Source organism: Protopterus annectens, chromosome 9.part0 (assembly GCF_019279795.1).
Source record: "Protopterus annectens isolate FY-2018-M chromosome 9.part0, PAN1.0, whole genome shotgun sequence".
Lineage (NCBI taxonomy): Eukaryota > Metazoa > Chordata > Ceratodontiformes > Protopteridae > Protopterus > Protopterus annectens.
In genome coordinates this window covers 582875083-582898322 of record NC_056743.1, presented here as the reverse complement: position 1 = coordinate 582898322, position 23240 = coordinate 582875083, and the positions used below count along the sequence as shown (strand labels likewise).

General features: G+C 41.0%; 1 protein-coding gene across 1 annotated transcript in view; it reads right to left on the bottom strand.

Annotated features, from left to right (window-relative positions):
• Positions 1 to 23240, bottom strand: part of LOXL2 (lysyl oxidase like 2) — an 836537-nt gene that overhangs the window by 391277 nt on the left and 422020 nt on the right. The window lies entirely within an intron of this gene.

Below are 23240 nucleotides of genomic sequence, written 5' to 3'. Positions count from 1 at the left end.
CAGTGAAAGGCCATATGATCGTAAATAATATCCTTGAATCATCATAGTTGGCCAACATAAAGAAAACAATATGAAGTATGTACTTATGGGTAATATATGGATAAGGAAATATGCCCTTTCCCCACTGTAGTGCAATCTCAGAGTTGGTATAAATAATTAACTGGGGAGTGGGGGGTGCAGCTCCCCACAAGGATTCAGTGAACACCAGACCCTTCTTATGTGGGGGGCTGCACCCCCATTAATTATATATACCACCTCCAAGATTTCACTACAGTGGGGAAAGGGCAGATTTACTTATCTGTACCTTACCAATAAGCATGCACTTTATTTTGGACAACTATGATCATTGGAGGATATTGTTTACAATCATACGGCCTTTCACTGAAATGCACTTTCTCTGTTATGTGTGCAATGAACAGCCGTTTGATGAATGTGACATTCGATTGCTAAACACAGACCCATCAAAGACCGCTACAACTATACTACAGTGACATTGTGCTCTTACATTTTGGAGTCTATACGTAAAGCAAGTTTGTATTACTTTGAAGCCAAAAACATGCATACTGTCTTACTGCCTCCATTTTGTTTCATCTTCTTGGAGTACATTTGTCATGGACTACTAAACAGTTCAGCAGCTGTTTTGATTTTATTTTCTTAAAGCTGTTGCAAAAATTGAGTGCACAGAGTTTGTAAAGTCAGAGTCAGACCTGTTAAGATACAATCTGATGGAGAACATGGTAGGGAATGTATAACACAGCATGATAAAGGACAAAAAGGACCGTTTCCCCACCATGCCCACCCCCCTGAGCATATAGCTATACCGCATTTACAGCTCAGTCTTTTATTACTCACAAAATTTGTCTTTCATTTCATAAGGCTCACGGTGACAGGAGTGTAACAGATTCCAAATAATACTGCAGCAACAGCAAAACATATTTATAGCACTGCCAAACATAATTTCATGTTTATATTTCTTTGGTGTATTGGATGATTATAAAATAAATTAAGCCATGAGAATGTATGTCATACAGAGACTCCCTCAATAAGTTCTCATCAAGTTACTGCCTCTGTTCTTTGACATGTAGAGGGCAGCTCCTTATGTAGTGATGTGAAGAAACTTTCTGAACTTTGATATGATGCAAGCAGTAATTCTTTTTTCATAATTTATTTCTCCTGCAGACTTCAAACTCCAGCTTTCAAGACTTAATATCTTTCCAGCACATTAAGGAAACTTGTTTATCCTGATGAACAATGGTGCCTTTAAAGATGTTGAGAGATACCCCTGCTATTTTCTGTGATGAGATCCTGCTGAAGGCTTGTGCGTCTCTTAGATCTATACAGTCCTGCTACTGAGCAGTTACTTTACACCAGCATTATGACTGCACCAATGACCTTTTACCCAACAGAGAGGAATACTCCATGACTAACATTCCATCCCATCAGTCCTAGGACAAAAGCCTCTTTTAACCAGGTCTCTCTGTACATGGGGTCTTTGAACCCAATTTTATGAAATAAATAAAAAGCACAGATTGTCCTACTCTCAGCTGATACTTCTGTGTCTTGGGGTAATCTATTTTTCTTAAGCTTATCGAAATGGCAGCAGAAATGCATGCATCTAAGCCAATTGTAGAGTCCTATATAAAACTAGTGGTTTGTGCTGCAGTGTGCTGACTGGAAGGAATTCAAATTTCAAAATTTATAACTTGTAGGGATGCTTTGGAAGGAAAATTTGACATTGTAGACTAACAAAATACCCAGCATGGAGTGCTATACTCTTATTACTATCTTAATAATGGAAAATGAATGTGTAGCTTCCACAGTCTGAGAAAACAATTAGAATGCAGCACCATGTGAGTCTGATTTATGGGAACTGCTACGACCAGTTCTTTTAAAAATTACAGGACAGCTGCAGAGCCTTTACTACTACCAGCTGTGCCTGAGGGAAAAGATGTGTTTAAATAACATTTCTGTCTCTCTCTCTCACACACACACACACACACACACACACACACACACACACACACACACACACACACACACACACACACACACACACACACAGACACACACACACACACACACACAGACACACACACACACACACACAGACACACACACACACACACACGTTTATGTTTGATCTGCATCAAATTTGGCAAATCTCTTTGGTGATAAAGTTGTTTAGTTGCTTCAGTTTTAGGCATCCTTAAGATGTTCTAAGCTGCTTAGTTTGTTGCCAAAACAGTAATGAGGGTCATTGAGAACATCAATGTAGGACCTTAGAGCGGTCTTACAGGCTAAGGGATAGAGAAAAGCAGCTGCACTCTAAGGCAGAAATAGGAAAATAATCACAGAATCTGACTTCTGTTTGGCTGCTGGATAAAGTTACAACTGCAGCACTGGTCACCTGAATTAGATTAGTGGACCTGAGGAAATGGAGGATCTAGCTAGGTCAGTGGCACTGGATCTCAACAGTTAATGGCCAGTTGTTTCATTTTTTTGGGGGGTGGTAGGGAGTAGGTGACTGCTAGTGGAGGTGTGTAAATCAGTATGAACACTAAGGCATACTGTGGTGTGACCCAATCACATATGCATGCACTCACTTTTACAAATAGTTTCATTACGATCCCTCACAACTTAAATCTTCAAAACACAAATGTATACTCTACACCATGAAACTAAGTATTCAATACACAAGATACCAAACACATATACTTGAAAGTAATTTAATTGTATGCAGTAACATAGGTCCATTGGTAATTACTGGGCCAATGACCCAGGGGACCTTTTTAAGCCTAGCTATGATTCTCAAATGTATCGCACATTTATAGGCTGCCTCTGTCTACTAGAGACGTAGGTGCCAGACAAGGGGTATATTTCCGATTCCCCACACACAGGTCCAAGTTGCACTTGAATCAGTTTGGGAAGAACTCTGCTTCACATAGATAAGAAGACTGCTCCACAGAAGGAGTTGCCACTGAGACACATACCTGTCCCTCTGACATATCCTATTTTTGTTGCAGATGAGGTTTAGGTCCCTAGATTGGGTAATTCTGATGTAATTTATTTTGGGGGTGTGAAACGGGTCCATCAGAGCAGGATCAGATGATGCTTTGTAAGCCAGGCATAGAAAGTCTTTCAACAATTTGTAGAAGACAGTACAGGGATAGGACTTTCAGGCAGTCCTAAAAATGAGAAAAATAAAAATTAACAGGGAAAATGCTCGCTGTTACGTGTGAGTGTATGTGTGTGTGGGGGGATCACTCACCACTCCCTTACTTTGTTTTGTTTTTCCACAGAGTGTATACCAAATTATTGAAAATGAATGATACAGGAGTGATAAATTATATATAGAATCAAATAGATTAGTGAGTGAAGCCAGTCAAGAAGGTTCCAAATTCAAAGGAGGAGCATTAGACTGAAAGTGGAGGATACCATCAAGCACAGTTAGCAAACTAGATCACTGACTTACAATGACACTGTGAACAACTCATAACAAACAACTTACCAAAGAAAGTATGTGCGTGTGTGTGTGTGTGTGTGGGGGGGGGTTGCTGTCCAGAGGAAATACTGCACGTCAACTGATTTAAATCAGTTAAGAGATCTCATTTACTGCACATATAGACCCATGGAGCAAGAATGCAGGAGTGATGACAATTTCTTTTGGAAATAATTTATCAGGGGGCATGAGACAGCAAATAATAAAAGGAGAATATAATGTCCTTTTTTGCATTTCTCAACCACCCTGGAGGGTATAAAGAAGTTTCCACTGAGAATCCAACAAAGAAAGGAAGAGGAAGAGACTGGTTAGCAAAGTGTGGGACAATTGGCCTGCCATTTTAAGGAGTACATCACACTGCAGTGTTCATACAGAGCGGAGCTTCCCTGTAAGTACTGCATATGAAGTACATTTACTTCAGTACAACAGCAGTCAGTGTCCAAGGCACTGATGGCACTGTTTTCTAAACAGTGGCAGAAACTTTTTCTTAAAGGCCTTTTCGAACAAATTCTGTTTCACTCTTGTCAAAGGTTTTTGTCTGAAGATGCAGAAAACAGGACATAACTGACGTATTTAATAATAAATCTTTTACTAAAGCAAACACTTCACGTTAGGTTTAATGAAGGTTTTCCATAATCTTTGCATAATCAATATCACAGTTCATTAAGTCACATTACTACTTACTCCACCTTCTGAATAGACTGCATTTTTTCTTTAACCAATGTATTTCACTCCTTATCCAACTTATTCCTGGATACCCCTACTTAAGTGCAGAACACCAATTTCACAGCAAGCAGTGTCTACTTACTGTAAAGGCCAAGGTAACAAAACCTCACCTAATGACAAAGTGTTGCACTATATCTTTATTTAAACCTCACCTAATGACAAAGTGTTGCACTATATCTTTATTTAAACCTCACCTAATGACAAAGTGTTGCACTATACCTTTATTTAAACCTCACCCAATGACAAAGTGTGGCACTATATCTTTATTTAAACCTCACCTAATGACAAAGTGTTGCACTATATCTTTATTTAAACCTCACCTAATGACAAAGTGTTGCACTATATCTTTATTTAAACCTCACCTAATGACAAAGTGTTGCACTATATCTTTATTTAAACCTCACCTAATGACAGTGTTGCACTATATCTTTATTTATTGACATTTGTTGACCGGGAAAGTCCACTCGGCCAGAAAGTCCCATTTTCAGTGGAGGCCCGGGGAAAAAGCTCCACAATTACAGAGAATATTAGATTTCTATTTATACATGATGAAATATAAGACGAAAACAAAAATAAGAAGGTCAAACAATTTTAGACATTTTTAAATTTCTGATTAGACAGTATTAATTGTAGCAGTCACAAATGAAATCTTAGACATAACGTTGACATGAACAAAGTAGGACTTTTACAATCAGTATGACTTGGTCTAAGAAAAATTAAGATTGAATGTAACAAGAACTATTTTATTGATAGGAAAAGTTCAAATAAATAGTAAAAGTTAAAATACATAGTACTAGAGGGGGCACAGAGGCTTACAGAGGGGAAATGATTGACTATTCGGAGGTTAGGGTAAGTAGCAAAAACTAATTTAAGGTGAATTATTCATAATATAACAGGGAATGCAGCCATGGTGGTACAGCGGTAGCACTGTTGCCTCACAGCAAGAGGTTCTCCTGTTCGATTCACAGCTGGAGTGCCTCCGAAAGACATGTGTGAATGGGCGTGCCTTCTGAGTATTCGGAGGTTAGAGTAAGTAGCAAAAACTAATTTAAGGTGATTTATTCATAATATAACAGGGAATGCAGCCATGGTGGTACAGCGGTAGCACTGTTGCCTCACAGCAAGAGGTTCTCCTGTTCGATTCACAGCTGGAGTGCCTCCGAAAGACATGTGTGAATGGGCGTGCCTTCACTGAAGGTTTGGCATCAGGCTGGCAATTTGGCACCATAAAAGATCTACTGCCAATCATTAGCGGACCGGAATTCCACTGTGGTGGCCCCTAACCGGGAAAAGCTGAAAAGACAAACAAACAACATTCATAATATAACAGGGACAGACCTGGTTACTGAGGTACAGTTCTTTCAGTGTTTTTCTGAAAGTTATTGAGTCTGGTTGAGTGAGTGAGGGAGGGCATTCCATAGTTTAGCAACTGCATGAGAATAGAGGCATTGTCTGGCTCTTTTGTTGGGTTTAGTTAGTTAGAAATGTTTTTTTGGAGGAACTAAGGTTAGAATTTGGGGTGTATGGTTGTACTATAGTTTGAAGAGATGGGCAGTAATTAGGGTTTATATAGTAATTTGTGGGTAAGAGTAAGCTGGGTAAATTGTAGGTAATGGGGAGAGTCGAGCCAATTTATAGATTTTATGGTCTGGCAGTGATGAGCGTGAGTTGGCATACTGGAGACAAACTTAGCTATCTTACAGTAGCATAACTAATTTGTTCAAAAGAGATGTGTAGGTTAGTAAAGATAGGGTTACCATACAGAAGAGAAGGGAGAAGCAGACTGTTTGCTAGTGTAAGTTTGGTGGCTTTGTCCAAGTAGAACTTGTGCCTATACAGCTTAAATGGGTCTCTTTGACTGAGCGGAGTATGTGATTTTCAAATGCAAGTTTGTCATCAAAAGAGATGCCAAGTAGCTTAGTGTTATTTACGATTTCGATTTCTGTATTGTTGAGTGAGAAAATTTTAAAGTCTAGAAAGGGTTTGGATGAGAAGAGTAAAAGTTTTGTTTTTTTCAGATTCAGTAATAGGTGGGCCTCAGTGAGCCAGGATTCGATGGCAGTAAAAGTGTCTTGCGTTAACTTTTAGAGATCTGAACTGTTATTAGCAGATGTGATTATGGTTGAATTGTCTGCATATTGTATAAGTGTACTACGCAGGGAAGCTTGATGGAGATTGTTGGTGGATTCCAGTGTTGTTATTTAGATATTCGGATAGATTGCTTTGCCACCTGAAAGACAGTTTTCTGCCATTAAGATAGCTATGGAACCAGGTAAAGGTGTAGGGGGAGCAGTTTATTGTTTCGAGTTGTAGATGTAGTTTAGAGGGGGACACTGTAGCAAAAGCTTTTGATAGGTCTAGTAGTAAAACTGATATAAGTAGGTCAATATCTAGCGCTTTGTTAAGTTGTTGGTAAATTAAAGTAAGGCTGTAGTTGTGCTGTGTGAAGGTCAAAAGCCATGTTGGGATGGTGCCAGTAAGCTGTTGTCTGTAAGATTTTTTAGTAGTGGTGAATGGATACCTTTTTCTAGGTTTTTAGAGAGCGGAGAAAGTATAGAGATGGGCCGGTAGTTAGACAGATCACTGGTGTTACCATCTTTGTGTAGGGGATTAATGATAGAGTTCTTCCAGAGTTGTGGGACATAGGATTCAGTGATAGATCGATTAATGAGAATGCTAACAGGAAAGTGACAGCATTTGCGGCAAGTTTTAGCTATTCTGCTGGGAGGCCATCTGCAGGGGGGGGGAGCAAAGCTTTAATTTTAAAAGTTTGTGAACTAGAGAGGTGGGTACTGGTTGCAAATTAAAAGGAGGAATGGATGAGATATTCTTTGAGTTGCCATTGCAGTTATTATGGGGAGAGTTTGGATTTGCGTGATGGTTGGAATAGTTATTGTTATTACTACACAAGTTGGTTCTTTGAATGGTTTGCAATGAGAAATCATTGACACGTTTTTGGATAGTTTCAATAAAGTGAAAATGAAAAGCTTGGGCAATACCTTGTGGGTCTTTCTAAGTTGATAGAGAAGGGTTGTACTGGGTACCAGGATTAAGAAGAGAGGAGACAGATTTCCAGAACATTTTGGGGTTACTACGTTGGGTAGAAAGCTTAGTGGAGAAATACCTTTTTTGTCACAGAATACCTGTTTCTTGGCAATGTTACACAGTTGCTTAAAATTAAGTTGATTTTGTGGGGTTTTATTTTTAAGCAGTTCTTTGCATGCTTTCTCCCCAATTTTAAGTAACTGTTTAGTTTGTTTAGTTAGCCAAGGGGCGTGGTTACAGTTTGGGACGTACAGTGGTGTAACTGTTAAGAGCATCAGGAAAGAGGTTGTTGAAGTAGTTGACTGCTTCATCTAATGGCAGACTTTTGCTAGGGTACCAGTAGAGGGATTTTAGAGCATCTAGAAAAGTTTGTTGTTTGAAATGTGGGAGATTCCTGGTTGATCGTAGTGTATGTAGTTTGTCTGTTTGTGTGTGGGCTCTGTGTGTATAGGCTGTTAATGGTCGCTAAAAGTATTTGGAAAGGTATATTTTATTTTGATGTCTTGAGCCCTCCCAGAATGCAGTGCAACATAATCACTGTGTCAGCTATTACCAGCTTTTTACAGAAAAGAAAAGTATTTCTGTTACTTCCTTAAGTATTTGCAAGGCATTGGAATACTATGGATCCTACTTGTTTGCCACATGCAATGCAAGGGAATGTACTAAGTAGAAATCCAGTATCTTCCAGAGCTTAATTTATACGTACAAGGCAGGGTCCCAGTACTAAAATGGAGGACACAATACTAAGTACCATATAGTGATGTGACTAGTTAATGCACTTTTAATGTATTTTTGTTGTTCTTTCTGGCCCTTCCATACCCCTTCTTTTTTCAGCCATCAATCCAGATTCCCAATCAGCCCAGGTGTTCCTCCCTACTGCTGGTGTTCCATCACTGGGAGGGAGTAGCAACAGCCAGTGACAATAGCCCTCGCCCATTTGGAAGTTATGAGACTTCATATGCTAACAACCTTCTTCCTGGAGTCATACAGCAGCTGCGCAATGCACGATTATGCTGAGCTTCTTGCAGGTGTGCACTCAAACGCACGTTATGCACAACTGGAGTGCACAAACCCCTTAGTTAGCCTCCCACTCCCGAGCTCCTGTGTTTTGGTGCACGCCTCTCCCCAGATGGCACTGCTGTGGCGCAACCTGACATCCTCCCACACTGGGATGGGTGCATCAGTCTTGTCTGTTCACTTCTATCCTTCACTTGCCAGCTCTAACAGTACCTAGCCGAGTAACCAAACCCAGGTTGTCTGAGGTACAGTCACATCTCCCTCCTATGATGCTATGGGACTTGGCTAGCATGTCTGAAATTTTGTGCAAACGTTGGTATTTACAGTAAAATTTTATAATCTCTTATGTCTCAGAGGTACAGGAGTTTGCACCCGTTTATGAAGTACTCAGATCTCTGTGATACTATTTTCAGTGCCCGATAGTCTTTGGTCTGAATATGAGCTCTGTAGCTCCACATCTGGGGTAAATATACCTATAATTCAGATTTAGATTCCTCTAAATGAGGCATAAGTACTGAACCACTCATATGAGAACCACATGCACATACATAAGATATGTGGATGTGGACATGGAGATGAGACATGTGGATGTGGAGATGAGACATGTGACACAATCTAAGAAATGTGTGTCTGTGGCTGAGATAACACGGTCAATATTTGATATATGCAGACCTGAAACTATGAGGTAAAAGTCAGCATCCAAGATAATTGGGAAAGTGTCTAAGTACACCTGAATCTGAACTACGGGTCAGTATAGCAGATATGCGAGCCATTATTCAACATATTTATACTCATTTCTGAGGTACCCCCTGAGCTTGTATGTGAGACATGGTGTCGATAGCTAAACTGTCTGGGATTGTACATGACCATGCATCAGACACAACTGAGAGAGTGTGTGTGTGTGTGTGTGTGTGTGTGTGTGTATGTGTGTGTGTATACGCATGTACGTGTGTGCGATTTTCAGTCCTGCATTTGACATTATATCTGAGTCTGTATCTGAAATATGTGAGCTTGTGTCTAAGATACCTTAAGCTACATTTTATAAAAGCATCTCTATATCTGAAATGTAAGCATTGGTATTTTGAATGTATTGGTATGCAACAGATATCCAGCATTGCTGGTTAGAAATGGGGGCGCATCTGAAATGCCTGGCCTGTCTTGTATTTGAGATTATTTGGGTGTAGATCTGAATTGAGGAGGTTTATACTACAGATAAGTGGAACACTTGGGTACATTATCTGAGCTATGACTATATCTAAGGTAGATATACTTTTGCCTGTGATAAAGCATGCCTGTATGCAAGTTGTTTTTTTGTCAGATATGTACAAGTCTGTATGACATACACATACACATCTACGCATGCAAACACAAAGACTCATATTTACACACACACACACACACACACACACACACACACACACACACACACACACACACACACACACACACACACACACACACACACACAAACAAACAAAAAAAAACATCTATGTTTAAGATGTGCATGTTTCTGTCTCGGATACATGTCTGTGTTTAAAGTTCAGCTAGCTGATACATTTTCAAGGACACAGAGTTGCTTTAATTTTAACCAGAAGAGTTGAAGCATAATATTCCACTGTGGTCACTGTTCATCAGACATCATGATTATCTGGAAAATGTGGGGCCTCTTAAGTGTCCTGCCATGGAAATACATGTTTATCCCTGCTGCAAAACAGCAGCACAGCAGTGAAATGTAAACCATAAGACCTCCCACTGGAAGTAAGAGACTGAACCTCATCATTTTTCAATGTAACCAGAACTCCAGCATTTATTGCCAAATATGATTTTCTATACATTCATAGTTTTCCCCTTACCTCATCTTCTCGTGTGCACACAATTCCCAAAATGGTTAAATCAAATACAGAAAACTTGCATTGAAGACAAACAGGTATTCACTGACAGTGAGTCAATAAGAATATTGGTATGTATATCAGCTGCATGGGTCTGGGGGTGAATTCACTGTACAATCTGCATGCCTTGTTAGGCAGACATCATTCTAATCAACATACAGACACAGTGTCAAAGGGAAGTGCATGTGTGAGCACCTCAGTATTGTTTTGGTAGGTAAGTGCCATGGTATGAACTGTAGATAAACAAATACTGTAAGCATATGTCCTGACTGAAATTTTCTTCTTATCAGCAATGTGGAATAAAATACCTTATAATGTGAATTTTTTTCAGTGGCTGGCATCCTTGCCCTGTGCAGAAATATTTTGACAGGTTTGACTGTGTAATGCCAGTGATTTAGTGGGAGAGATCTGTACTGTAATCCACATGCCGCATGTCACTTTTCAGTTTTTTATTACCTCCTGAGCCCCACACCTACCATCAAGCAACTCCTTGATACCCCTGCTGAACCAGGGTGACACCTGACAGCTCTAGAGCTGAATCTTTCCTTTTTGGGCAAAAGTCAAGAACTGGATGTGGTGCCTTAATTTGTGATTGTCCATTTAATGTTGCAGTCCTCACGGCTATCCAGTAGCCCTTCTGGGATTGAGTGAGCATGGGGTTGGCACTCACTCCAGTATGTCGCTGCCCCACAGGTGCTACAATCTTCATCAAGGAACTTGTACAGACTTGCGTCTTCTTGGACAGACTTCCCTCCAAGGAGGGGTAACCATGCACAGCCCCCCATCACACCTCTTCCACACAGACAGATTTTCCATCACCAAGGCTACTAATCAAACTGCAGTTATACTGATCATAATTAGGGCTCTGTCCCTTTATGTCACAGAGCCAAATTACTTTTCAATTAACTGCTGCTTAGTACATATTTCAGTTTACACCATATAAATAAAAGTGGCATATATAAATAAAAGGTTTCCTTGTACCAAAATGATGAGAGATATTCAAAACATAAATAACAAAGGGGCTAAAATACTGCCAGGGTACACTACAATCATGTAGCTGAGTTGATGCAACTCTGGTTCCCAAAACTGCAGGACGCTCCCCAGTCGGACAATCAGACAATTCAGTCTTTTCCTGTCCCCATAGCCAAAAAGGGGATAGGTTTCAGCTTCTTGATGCAAGACACTACAAGCCCAGAATATGTCGCTTCTAGCCCACGTCTGTCTGCAACTGTAAATCAGATAAGTAAAAGCTATGCTAACCTCAACAGTCATACATCACCCACAGTAGGGTTAGCCAAGTTACGGGAGATGAGAGTTCCTCAGTGATTTCACCAGATATTACCCTGTAGTAACTGGGTGGCACCAAATTACATAAGTATTAATGAACTGCTGTAACCAGCTCTACATAAAAAGGCTGCAGGCTGGCAACTTAGAACACAGACGATCTGGCCGCACGTAAAACATTGTTTTTTAATCAGCTGTTAGCTGATGCCAAACATGTTAGCAAAAAGATGGCAACACTCAGAATGGCTAAAGCAAAGAATGAACAAGACTCAAACACTAGCCATAAATTTCACAAGCCCAGAGGGCTGTGTCATGACCTTAGTCTCAAGGCAGATATGGAATTACAGTTCTAAAAATTCCTGAGATGTTTATGTAAAGTAAACCAGACTGCTCTACAATGAAACAGCCAGTTGAATTTGTCTAAAACTTTTCTAGTAGAGATCCATTCTTAAAATAAATAAATAAATCACTGACTCATCAAATAGCTAAAAAACTTCAGACAGCAAGTATTTTGCAGGGGGACAAGTGTCCTGCACTCCCACAAATTGGGGACTGTCTCTCCCATACCTCAACTACTTTACATGTACAAACTCCAAAAATCTCACAACTGTGGGGAAAGGGACAAACTTCCTTTCCCCACGACTCGATAACCTGCCACAAACACTTGCAGCACACCCTCTATTCAAGTGTGTGTGTGTGTGTGTGTGTGTGTGTGTGTGTGTATAAATGTATATAATATACCCTCCCAAGAATCAAAAAAATATTTTGTATACCCAATGAATGGGTGCAAAAACTGATCTTGCACAAACATACAGATCAATGGAAATGGAAGACACTTATAAGATCTTTCAACTTTTTATATACAATAAGACTTGAACTATAACTTTTTGGAGTAGCATCTATACTGGCCATTTGACCAGGTAATACAAACAATTTATAATTTCCAATGCTAGACAGATGATTTATGAGAGACAGGGAAAACTGAAGATGATCTAGACAACAATAAGGTGCTCTAGTTGGGCAAAAAGTATGGGTTTAAATTAAACAGAAGCAAGTTTGAATTATTTCAAAGACATCATGTAGGTATATTAATGACAAAAAAATTAATTTTGTAAGTTGCAAGACAAGATGGCAGCTACACTAGTGCCCCCAAGTCCAAAGAGGGAGTGTATCCAGAAAAGGTCACAGTTGGGTATTGTAAACTGCAAACACAAGTTTCTGTTGGACATTCACTTAATGCATTGTTACAGAATGTATCTGGTTGGAAATGGATAGAATGGAGCTTATGCAGCAAAGGAGATGAAGAAAATAATGTTAAGGTAAACCACTTTTCTACGTCACTCCATCTTTACCCAATTGTGTAAAAGTGATGCTTCCTATAGCACTAGTGTGATTCTATTTCATAAACTCCAGCATGGCAAAGGGGGGCTCAATAAATTTGTTTAATCACTGACCAGTGCTGAGCAGATTATGCTCAGGCAGGCAAATAAGAGTGACTATAGAATGAAAACATGTCTATATGGAGAAAAGACTTATGCTAGTTACAGGATTACCAGCCGCTTCACTTTTATCACAAGAAATGTATTCTCTATGGCTACTGATAGGATACAATGTCCTTTTTTATGGGATTCTTACAGTATGCAGTACATAAAGGAACAAAACCACATGGAACTCTTGGAACAATACCATGGCAGCCATTTGAATAGCATGGAGATCCATCAGCCATGGATCCAGGGAATGTGTAATACACATACTTTACTGCACTGTTAGCCACAGAAAATGTTAGTAGCTACAGGGAAGCCAAGAATGACCTATTACTTTCACATTCAAACAGAAATGTAAAGGGATGGCCTAGAGGAGAGGAGTGTTTATGACATGCCTTATCTGCTAGGAACGAGCAGCTATCTGTATGTCACGTCATCATCATCAACCCCCATTTTCTACATGCGGTCAGGGTGTTGTGTCAACTGTTGTCATCTTTCTCTATTCAATGGCAGACTCTTACCTTCTTCGACACTCATGTCTGACCGATGCAGGTCTTCTCTCACACAATACGGCCACCTCTTTGCTGGAGGCCTTCGTTTACTCTTTTCTTCTTGTCTGTCCCAAATCTTCACCACACTGTCTTCTGCTTTACTGCACATGTGCCTGAAACACCATCATTTGTTTTCTTTCATCTTTCTGCAATTGGATCTACTTTAGCTTCTGCTTTTATGTCCCCATTGTCCCACAGTGTGCATCCTACCAACCATCTCAAGCTCTTCACCACCATCACCTCTAGTTTCCTCAACTCTCTAGGTTTCTGTACCATACAGCAGTGGTCGCCACCACTGTTTTGTACACCTTATGTTTGATTTCTTTGGCATTCTTCTGTCATACATTAGCCCTGACAGTCTGTGCTAGTTGGCTGCAGCTCCTCTGATTCTAGCTTTGACCTCTTCATTCAGACTTCCCTTCTCATCAACCACCCCTCCCAGTAAATGAAGCCATTAATCTGTTCCACTATTTTCCATTCTATCTCAGTTCTCAGCTTCTTCTGATTTCCCCCATTCACTGCCATTACAACCATCTTATCTGTACTCAGTTTCATCCCAAGTGCCTTCAGTTTTACATTGCATTCTCCTATCCCTTTATTGAAGTTCTTACTTAGAGTTTGCCTATAATGCCACATCATCTGCAGTGTTGCTGATCAGTCCCCTCCAACTTGTTTGCTAATTGTAGTCCATCACCAGTATGAGTAGCAGTGGGCTCAGAAATTAACCCTGATGCCCCCTCACTCCCTGTGGGAACCCCTCTGTGAGACTAAACACTGTTCGAACTTGAGTCATTGGGTCTTTGTACATAGCTTGCATTAATTTTACCAATATTTCTGGCACTTCAAAACACTGCAGGACTGCCTAAATCAGCTTTCTTGGGGGCCTTGTCACATGCTTTCTCCAAGTCTAGGAATGGCCAGTTGGACTCTTTTCCCCATTTCTAGATTATTCTCAAGTACCTGTCTCATTGCAACCATTGGGTCAATTGTGCTGCATCCTGATATGAATCTAAAATGCTCAGTTCCCATCTTACGTTTTACTACTCTGTTTATCAGTCACCCTCTACAGAACATTCATGCAGTGTGACAGGTGTCTGATACCTCTGTACTGCCCACAGTTGTGACTGCCCCCCCCCCCTTGTTCTTCAACACTGGCACTAGTATGCTTATTCTGCAGACATCTGGAATACACCCTTCTCCCCATACATGCCTGAGGGACCCAAGCCATTTCCCCAATATCTTGTCCATATCTGCTGTGATCTCATCTGACCCTGCTGCCTTCCCTGACTTCATTTTCCTTAGTGCTGTTTTTCTAGGGTGGGATCCTCCTTTTCTCTCACTAAAAGCTGTCTCTGGGGCAGTACAGCTTCTGTGGGGTTTTCTTCATTCAGAAGCTGCTGGAAGTGCTCCTTCCATCTGCCTTTGATGTCTTGTGGACTAGTGAGCAGGTTGTTGCTGGCATCGGTAAGGATGTCTGAATATCTTCTTTATCTGTCTTTCCCTTGCAACCTGATATAGTTTCTTTGTGACATCTGTCACAAAGATTAATTAGTCTAATTCATTTAATTAATTAAAGATTAATTAATTTAACCTTGTACTACTGTTCTCAACCATTAAACATGTAAATATGCTTTACATCCTTCCCCAAACTGCTGTTTAACTTTTGTTTAGTTTTTGCTGTTTTATTTCTGTTTCCACTATGTATTGTACTTCATATTATGGAGCTTGCACTATGTATTATTGGAGCTTTTCTCCCTGGGCCTCCACTGAAAATGGGCTCTTTGAGCCCAGTGGACCTCCCTGGTCATTAAACTGGAAATAAATAAATAAATAAATAAATGTAGTGAGTCACTTTTCAGAAGCTGGTAGAGGTCTTCTGATGCCCTTTTCTTTGCTGTTGTAACTCCTTTCTTGGCCTCTTTGTTGGCCAACCAGTTGTCCTTCCTACCCTAGTCCATCTACCCTAGTCCTTCCTACCCTAGTCCATCTACCCTAGTCCATCTACCCTAGTCCATCTACCCTAGTCCTTCCTACCCTAGTGCTTCCTACCCTAGTCCATCTACCCTAGTCCTTCCTACCCTAGTCCATCTACCCTAGTCCTTCCTACCCTAGTCCATCTACCCTAGTCCTTCCTACCCTAGTCCATCTTTTCTATCTCACTTTTTAATGCACTCCTCCTTTCTTTTGATGACTTACTCGACTTGTGCATTCCACCACCAGCTTTCCTTATATACCTCACATTCATACCTGGTTCAGCGCCACATCTGTTCTGTTGTCCTCACACACGCTGTTTTGAGGTGCTGCCATTCATCTTCAACTCCACCTATTTCTTCATCATCTTGAGGTGCTAGAGCCCAGAGTAATTCTTGAGTTGTAGTGCTTTCTCTCCAGTTAACTTCCAAGTCTTCAGCCTGGTCTCTGTTGACCTTAGCAGCTTCTCTGGCTGATTGTGGCAACCAGTGGTTTATGCTGAGGGCTGACTGTTTCACTGGGGATGACTTTACAATCGATAATTCTACTCCATTGCCCTTTCCTTATTATGAGAATATACCAGGGTTGCATGTCGGCCACTCTTGTATGTGATCTTGTGACTGTTAACCTTTCTAAACCATCTGTTGCCTATCAAGCCATTTGCCAAAAAGAAGTACACAATGGCCTCCCTCCTACTTTATTCTTGTTGCCCCACCCATGTGGACCCAGGCAGTCCTCATATCCTGTTCTGTCTGTCCCAATATGTGCATTCAGGTCACCCATTATCAACATAAATTCCTGTTATCTTGCTTTATCTAGTAGGTCCTGCAACTGATGTCTGAATGCACTCTTTTCCTCAATATCACAGCCCTGCTGTGGGGCATAGACTGAGATTATCAATACTGCCCTATCATTAGAGTGAAGTCTGATTACCATGAATCTGTCACTAATACTGATGGCATCCCACATGGTCTTCTAAATCCACTCCCTCAACACGATTCTCACACCATTTCTAGCTTGTCCTTTTCCTGAGTAGTAGGATCTGGATCCCAAGCCAAGTGGCTTTGCTGCACTGCCCGTCAATCTTGACTCCTGGATACATAGGCTGTCGAGCCTCCTCGTTACTATCATGTCATCTACTTCTAAGCTCCGCCCTGTCAGTGAACCTATTGAGTGTAGTGATTCTTAGTTCATGTTTGACAGGTCATTCAGTTTTACATCCAGTGTTCATTCAACAAAGCTATCTCAGGTAACCCAGTCTGGGAAACTGAACACCAGTCAGCCCATAGCTTATTCACTCAGGGTTGCTGGGCTTTATGGCAAGCACACAACTGCCAATAGGGGCACATACATAGCATGGGTCCCTGGTGTAGATCGGTGTAGGCCAGGTCCTCAACCCCTCTTATCACTGGTAAATACTCACACCCATTTTGGTGACATTAGTCAACTTGACTGAATCACCTAAAACCATGTTTTACACCATCAAGTGGCTAGCCCTGTCATAGCACTCAGTCTGTGATTTGTGCTCTCCTATGTTGAGGATACTGCACACTACAGTAGATGCCCAAAACAGCTGGTCTGTACAACTCTTCCCCCTATACAGCACCACCTTAAGTTTATGCTGCTGCCCACAGCTCTACTCTTGGATGACTAAGATTTAAGCACTCAGCATGTTTTGCAGAGGTGAGAGGAACCCCATAGATACACAGGGAGAACATGTAAACTCTAAACAGGCATTGGTCAGAGGTCAAGATCAAAACTTGTACCTTGTGCATGTGAGCCAAAGACTTGGTCTCTCATAAATCTATACTATCTGTATGTCAAGTATCTTTTCTATATTGTGGTTCCAGAACAGGGATTCCAGCCAAGTTGTCTTATTGAAATCTGTCTGATACCCAAGGAGCACACAGGAACACTGAAGATGAAATCCCTTATCAAAAAGTTTTGTGTGGTTGCCTGGTATAGACAATCCAGCCAAAAGCTGCCCTGGTCACCATGACTCCATGGACCTCTTATGTGATGCTCTTAATTCAGTTGCTATTTACTAAGTGCAGCCATGTAATCCATGTGAAATTGTGGATTTTCAAGAGAATCCATCAGTATTAAGGACAGTATTTGCAGCAAAATGGATTATCAAAACAAACTGAGGGTTGAAGGTCCACATCCCCTCAGAAGACTTCAAATTAGTTATGAAAAAAATAAATAAATAAAATGTTTTACATTTCAACCTTAACACCCAACAGACGTTCAAGAAAAGTGTGAGATTTCATTGAAAGGTAAAAACTATGATGAACCCGTACAATTTAAAGAGATAACTTTGTGCTCATTTTACATAAGTAGTGCAGACAGCCCCAAACTGGCACTAGCAATCTTATTCTTGAAGATAAACCTGTGTTCCACGCTGGACTTATCAAAGCCAAATGTGCAGAGTATGAAGACATGAAGGAGACCATTGAACAGCAATGTGTGTGTGTGTGGTGTGTGTGTGTGTGTAGAACAAATTGGGATTCGCATCAAGTTATTTTAAGGCCTGGGCCTTTATTTCCTTATGTACACTAGGGGTATTGAACAGGGGGACAAGGAGAAGGCAAGCAGATTAGTGAAAATGTGCTAACCAACCAGTGGGACTAGAACCTATGGCTAGATATGTCTATCTGGCATTTTAGCCTTAGAAGGATGGCTGACCAGAACTATTTTTGAAAGGAGTCAGTGAGACAGTTTCTCTCCCTAAGGAGAAGGAGGGATGAAACATTTGACCAGAGTAAAACAGAGGAGTAAATTCAAACACTTATTAGTGAGGAACATGGATGCTGCTGCCATTGCATATTCAGAAGTAAACACCCCAGAACACATACCCCAGGCCTGTACTGCGGTTTAAAAAAAGTTACAATGCTAGTAAAAATAAGTACTGGAAATTGTTTCAATTAGTAAGTAAGTAAGCATAGCAAAGTAATATGATATTTTTGTTTGATAAAGTATTACAGAAAAAATATTGCTCATAAGTTGAAGGATGCTATATTAGGAGCAAATAATGCTGACTCTGTATGCATTTGAGATAGTAATCTGAAATGAATAATAAAAATACTGACCCTATAATCTGTGCCCATGCTGTTCTCTTTCCTTCATTTGAAATGTAAAAGGGGAGAATAAATGCATATGTGCTAAATTAATACATGCTCATGAGTACTGTTGGACCAGCTGGGCTACATATTTTACCCACTGTTGCTTTTTCTTCTTTGTATCAATGATGCAATGTATTTTAGGGGAAATTCTCAAAATAAGTAGAAAGGACTATACAAGCTAGAAATGTCTGCAGATGACTTAACGCTAAAATAGAAACTCCAAACAAAATGGTTACCCTGGTCACTTCACGGCTCACCTTCTGCATATTCATCTTAATTTTCTTGCATTATAAGCACTTACAAAAAAACTCAAAAGTATGACACTAAACTTATGTGGAGTATTATGTTACAGCATGGTTAATGAGAACTCAACCTGGTTCATTATATTTTTTCTTGAATCATATGTTGTGAAGTTTGTGGACGTTTATTTTTGACAAATTAGGTTACCTCTTGATTGTTGGATAAAGTTTTATTAGAAAAAAAGAAAAAAGTACTAAACAAAAATACATTTTTGGCAACTCAAATCCTGTAACTGGGCAGTGTGTCAACATGGAGGAGAGGTATTCAGTATTGATAACCAGTGTCTGAGAATGGCATGCTGTTTCCAGAAGTGATGGTCAAATTGTACGGCCATCAGCATCCTTCCCTAGAAGTAGCAGATTAGTGTTGGAGGTCTGTGGAAATCAAAGGCCGAGAATGGGTCTGAACATGGAAAAGGAAAAAAAGAGGGGTGGAAAAGTGGAATAGCTGGAGGGTAATTCTGTGGGATGGCACGAATTTGGGGAATAAACTGATCCCGGGATTGAATAATGCCTACACTAAGTACACACCTTTCTGAGTAAACAGGCAACCATAGTTGACCTTAGGCATAGGCCAACTAGGCGACTGCCTAGGACGCTTCTTTAGCAGGGGCACTTTCCCAGTATTTGCTTGGTGTAGGTAGACCAGAATAGGGGCACCAGGTTGCGTGGTGGAGGGCACCATGGAGCCCTTTTGCCTAGGGCACCAGTTGACCTAAGGCCGCTCCTGCAGACAACACAGACACAACTCACACCTTCTTCCTCCTTATTTTAGTTTTCCTACTGATATTCCTGCAGCTTTAAATATTGACAGGGATTCCTAAAGGTTACTACAAAGTGTAGACTATATGTACACTTAGTGTAATCTTTCTGAGCAACTAGAAAGCACAAAAAAGTGATAGGAATGTTCTTGAATACATATTGTGTACACTTAGTGTAGGCTTTACTGAATCTGGCCCTGAATTATTTTCATTAAATGGCTGCCAGAAAAAGACAAAAATTATGGTGGCAAGATCTATCAAGAGCACCAACTTTCATATTTTTGATATGCAGCCACCTGAAAACTTTCTGCAGACACACTAGCCATACCAGGCTTGCCATACTCCCAGGTAGCCATGGCCTACCCTTACTGACAAGCACAGTATGTGTACACGAAATGCTCCTTCGGTGCTAATCTTACTGATGAGCACAGTGTGTCTGTTCACCAAATGTTTTTTTGGTGCTTCCCTTAATGATGAGCACAGTATGTGTTCACCAAATGTGCCTTCGGTGTTACTCTTACTGAAGAGCACAGTATGTGTTCACCAAATGTTCCTTCGGTGCTACCCTCACTGATGAGAACAGTATGTGTTCACCAAATGTCCCCTTGATGCAAAACTGTTGTGTTTGCAGCTATGCTCTGAAGGCCACTCTGGTGCAGTTATTGAATCAGTGTCATCAGGCTGCCCAGTGACATATTTAACATGCACATACTGCAGTTATGTTGGCAAGGATGCCAGGCCTGGATTTTCATATGGTTGTGTCAGTACTCAGCATTAACAGGAACACTACAATACAATTTACAGGGGTATGTATGTTAGTGAAGGAATGACTTAAGAGGAAGAGAACAGGAAAGAAAGAATAGTACATGCAGCTGTGTGCAACATTTAAATGTAATTAAAATCAAGGAAGAGAAAATTATACAAAGGAATAAGCCTATTATAACGTGGCCAGAACTTGCCTTCAAGGGTAGCACCAAAGGAACACCTGGTGAACACATACTGTGCTCAGCTTAACTAGGCTGATCTGCAAGGCCATGGAATGGATTATCATGGACCTCATTAATAAGGACATTGGCAATCTCCAAACATTTGATCCCACATAGTTTGGCTTTGTCACAGGGAGGTCATGTCTGCTAAATCTGGTCGGCTTCTTTGAGACAGTCACCAAAAGCCATGGACGAGGGGAAGATGGTGCACACTGCTTACCTTGACCTTGCCAAAGCCTTTGAAACTATTCCCTACTCTGGCATAATAGATAAACTCTCTCAACTAGGCATCAATCCATATGTTACCAGATGGGTAGCAAACTGGCTCACTGATAGAACTCACATAGTCATAGAACTCACATAGTCAAAATTGGGGAAGCCACCTTAAGCAGTAGACCCGTAACAAGCGGCTAACCCCAGGGTTCAGTCTTGGGGCCTCTGTTATTTGGGATATACTTTTCTGAGGTGCAGGCCAAAACCAGTGTGCTATGGCTGACAAGTTTGCAGATGACTGCAAGATGGGTGCTGTCATCAATTCCCCTAGTGATGTGGACATCCTCCAAGAGGGTCTCACTCAGACAAATGACTGGTGCCAGAAACAACCTGAATACCAAAAAAAATGCATCATCATCCTCTTTGGGGAGAGTGCTGTCCCCACAAATGATCACATTAATAACAATGTCCTAAGCACTCAGTTGTGAGGGATTTGGGCACCCGGGTTGATAGCAGCCTGACTTTTGACCATGTTGCTTCCATGGTACAGAAAGCCTTCTACATGGCCCACCTCATAAGTACGGGTATCTCATCCAGGGGCAAGGAGGTCATAACATCACTGTATTCTTCCCTTATAAGGCCCGTTATTGAATACAATGCACCTTTCAGCATGTACCTCACAAAACACATGCAGCAGCTGGAGAGATCACAGAGGTTCCTCACCAAGAGAATCCAGGGGCTCAAACATCTACCATACATAGACAGGCTAAAAACCTTTTCCCTCCACTCAGTTTCATACAGACTCCTCAGAGGTGACCTCTGTCTGGCATATAAGGCGATCATGGACCCCACCTTGATGAAACTGCTGCATATCCGCAAGTCAAGCTCCATTTGAGTAACCCGCAAGCGTGGCCTCAACTTGGTCTGTGGCATCAACAAGACTTGTTGGCAGAACAGATTTGTGTCCCAGAGACTCCCTCATCTATGGAATAGACTCCCTCTCCACATCAAGCAGAGTACCGCTTTACCCCTTTTTAAGTGCAACCTGGATAACTGGATGGGAAACAGAAAATATACCCCTGGGATTCCACCCATGTCTCTGCTGGACAGGGGTATTGGGTGCCGATTTGTCTAGACATGGGCTAAACTCTTGGTTAGGCTTATAAGGGCATCAAGGCCAATAGACTGGTAACATCCTATGATCCTATGACAGTTTCTCATATCAGTTGTGAAGAGAGAACTTAAGGAGGGGATAGCTGCAGTAGCACTGGAGCAAAAGAAAAGGGAGAAACAGAGATACCATCCTCAAATCAGTCCTCAGCAAAATTGATTAAATTGGGATGGTGTAGGTTAGGATGGCCACTGAACAACAGAGACTGTGCTGCAGTATTATTAATGGTTTCTGTAAATGGGAGCAAGAAAAAAAAATACCCAAAGATTCATATTGCAAAAAGATGCATCCTTAGAAAGGTGGAGAGCTGAGAGAAGCTAAATTCAGACAAAGGGAACAGAAGAGTATTAGAAGTGTGAAAAGGAGGTAAGATCATGCATAATGAAGGTATGAAATTGGCAAGGTGCAGCAGGCAGTATGGCTCACTGCCGAAGGCAAGGAAATCAGCAGGGACAAAAGGACGATACAGCAGATGATAATCAAGGAAGAAGTGCAGGAATATAATAAGTACCAGGTAGATGGCAAGAAAGGTGGGGATGTGGCATGTTATGATGGCCCTGGAAAGAGACGAGGCAAACAGTGAAATTATCTGCTAGAAAACATTTCAGTTTTGGGAGCATCAGGTAAACAGAAGATAGTTGGAGGCACTTGGAATCGGAGCTGTGGAGGAAGAACAAAGAAACAGGAGACAAACTCACAGCTGGACAAAGGGGTTTAAGACAATCAGTGTAAATTATAGCTCCACAGAACAGTTGCCAGCTGGATGGAATGACATTTTTAATGTCTACTGAATGCAGGACAATAGAAAGATTTAAGCAGGCAAGGGTGGGAAAATGAATGGCACAGCAGAGGTGATACATCAGCTTCGAGGGAACTAGATGCCTTAAGTAGGTGATTTTAATAGATGCTAAAACCTTCTGTCACCACTTACACTCATATGACCAAAAGATGTAGGACACAGCAGGTGTCCTACAATCATGGGGGGATGTATGCAATGTACTTCCATCTGAAAATGCTACTGCAGTGAAAGGCAGGGTGGTCCTAGGAAGAAAATGCTGAAATGCAGTCAGGGCAAATAATGGGTTCTGCCTCACTGTGTGCATTGATTCAGCTCCAGAAGAGGCTACTGGATTCCTTCAGTCATTCAGCTCCAGAAGAGGCTACTGGATTCCTTCAGTCATTCATTAACTCAATTTTAAAATAACAGAGGTCAGGTCAGCAC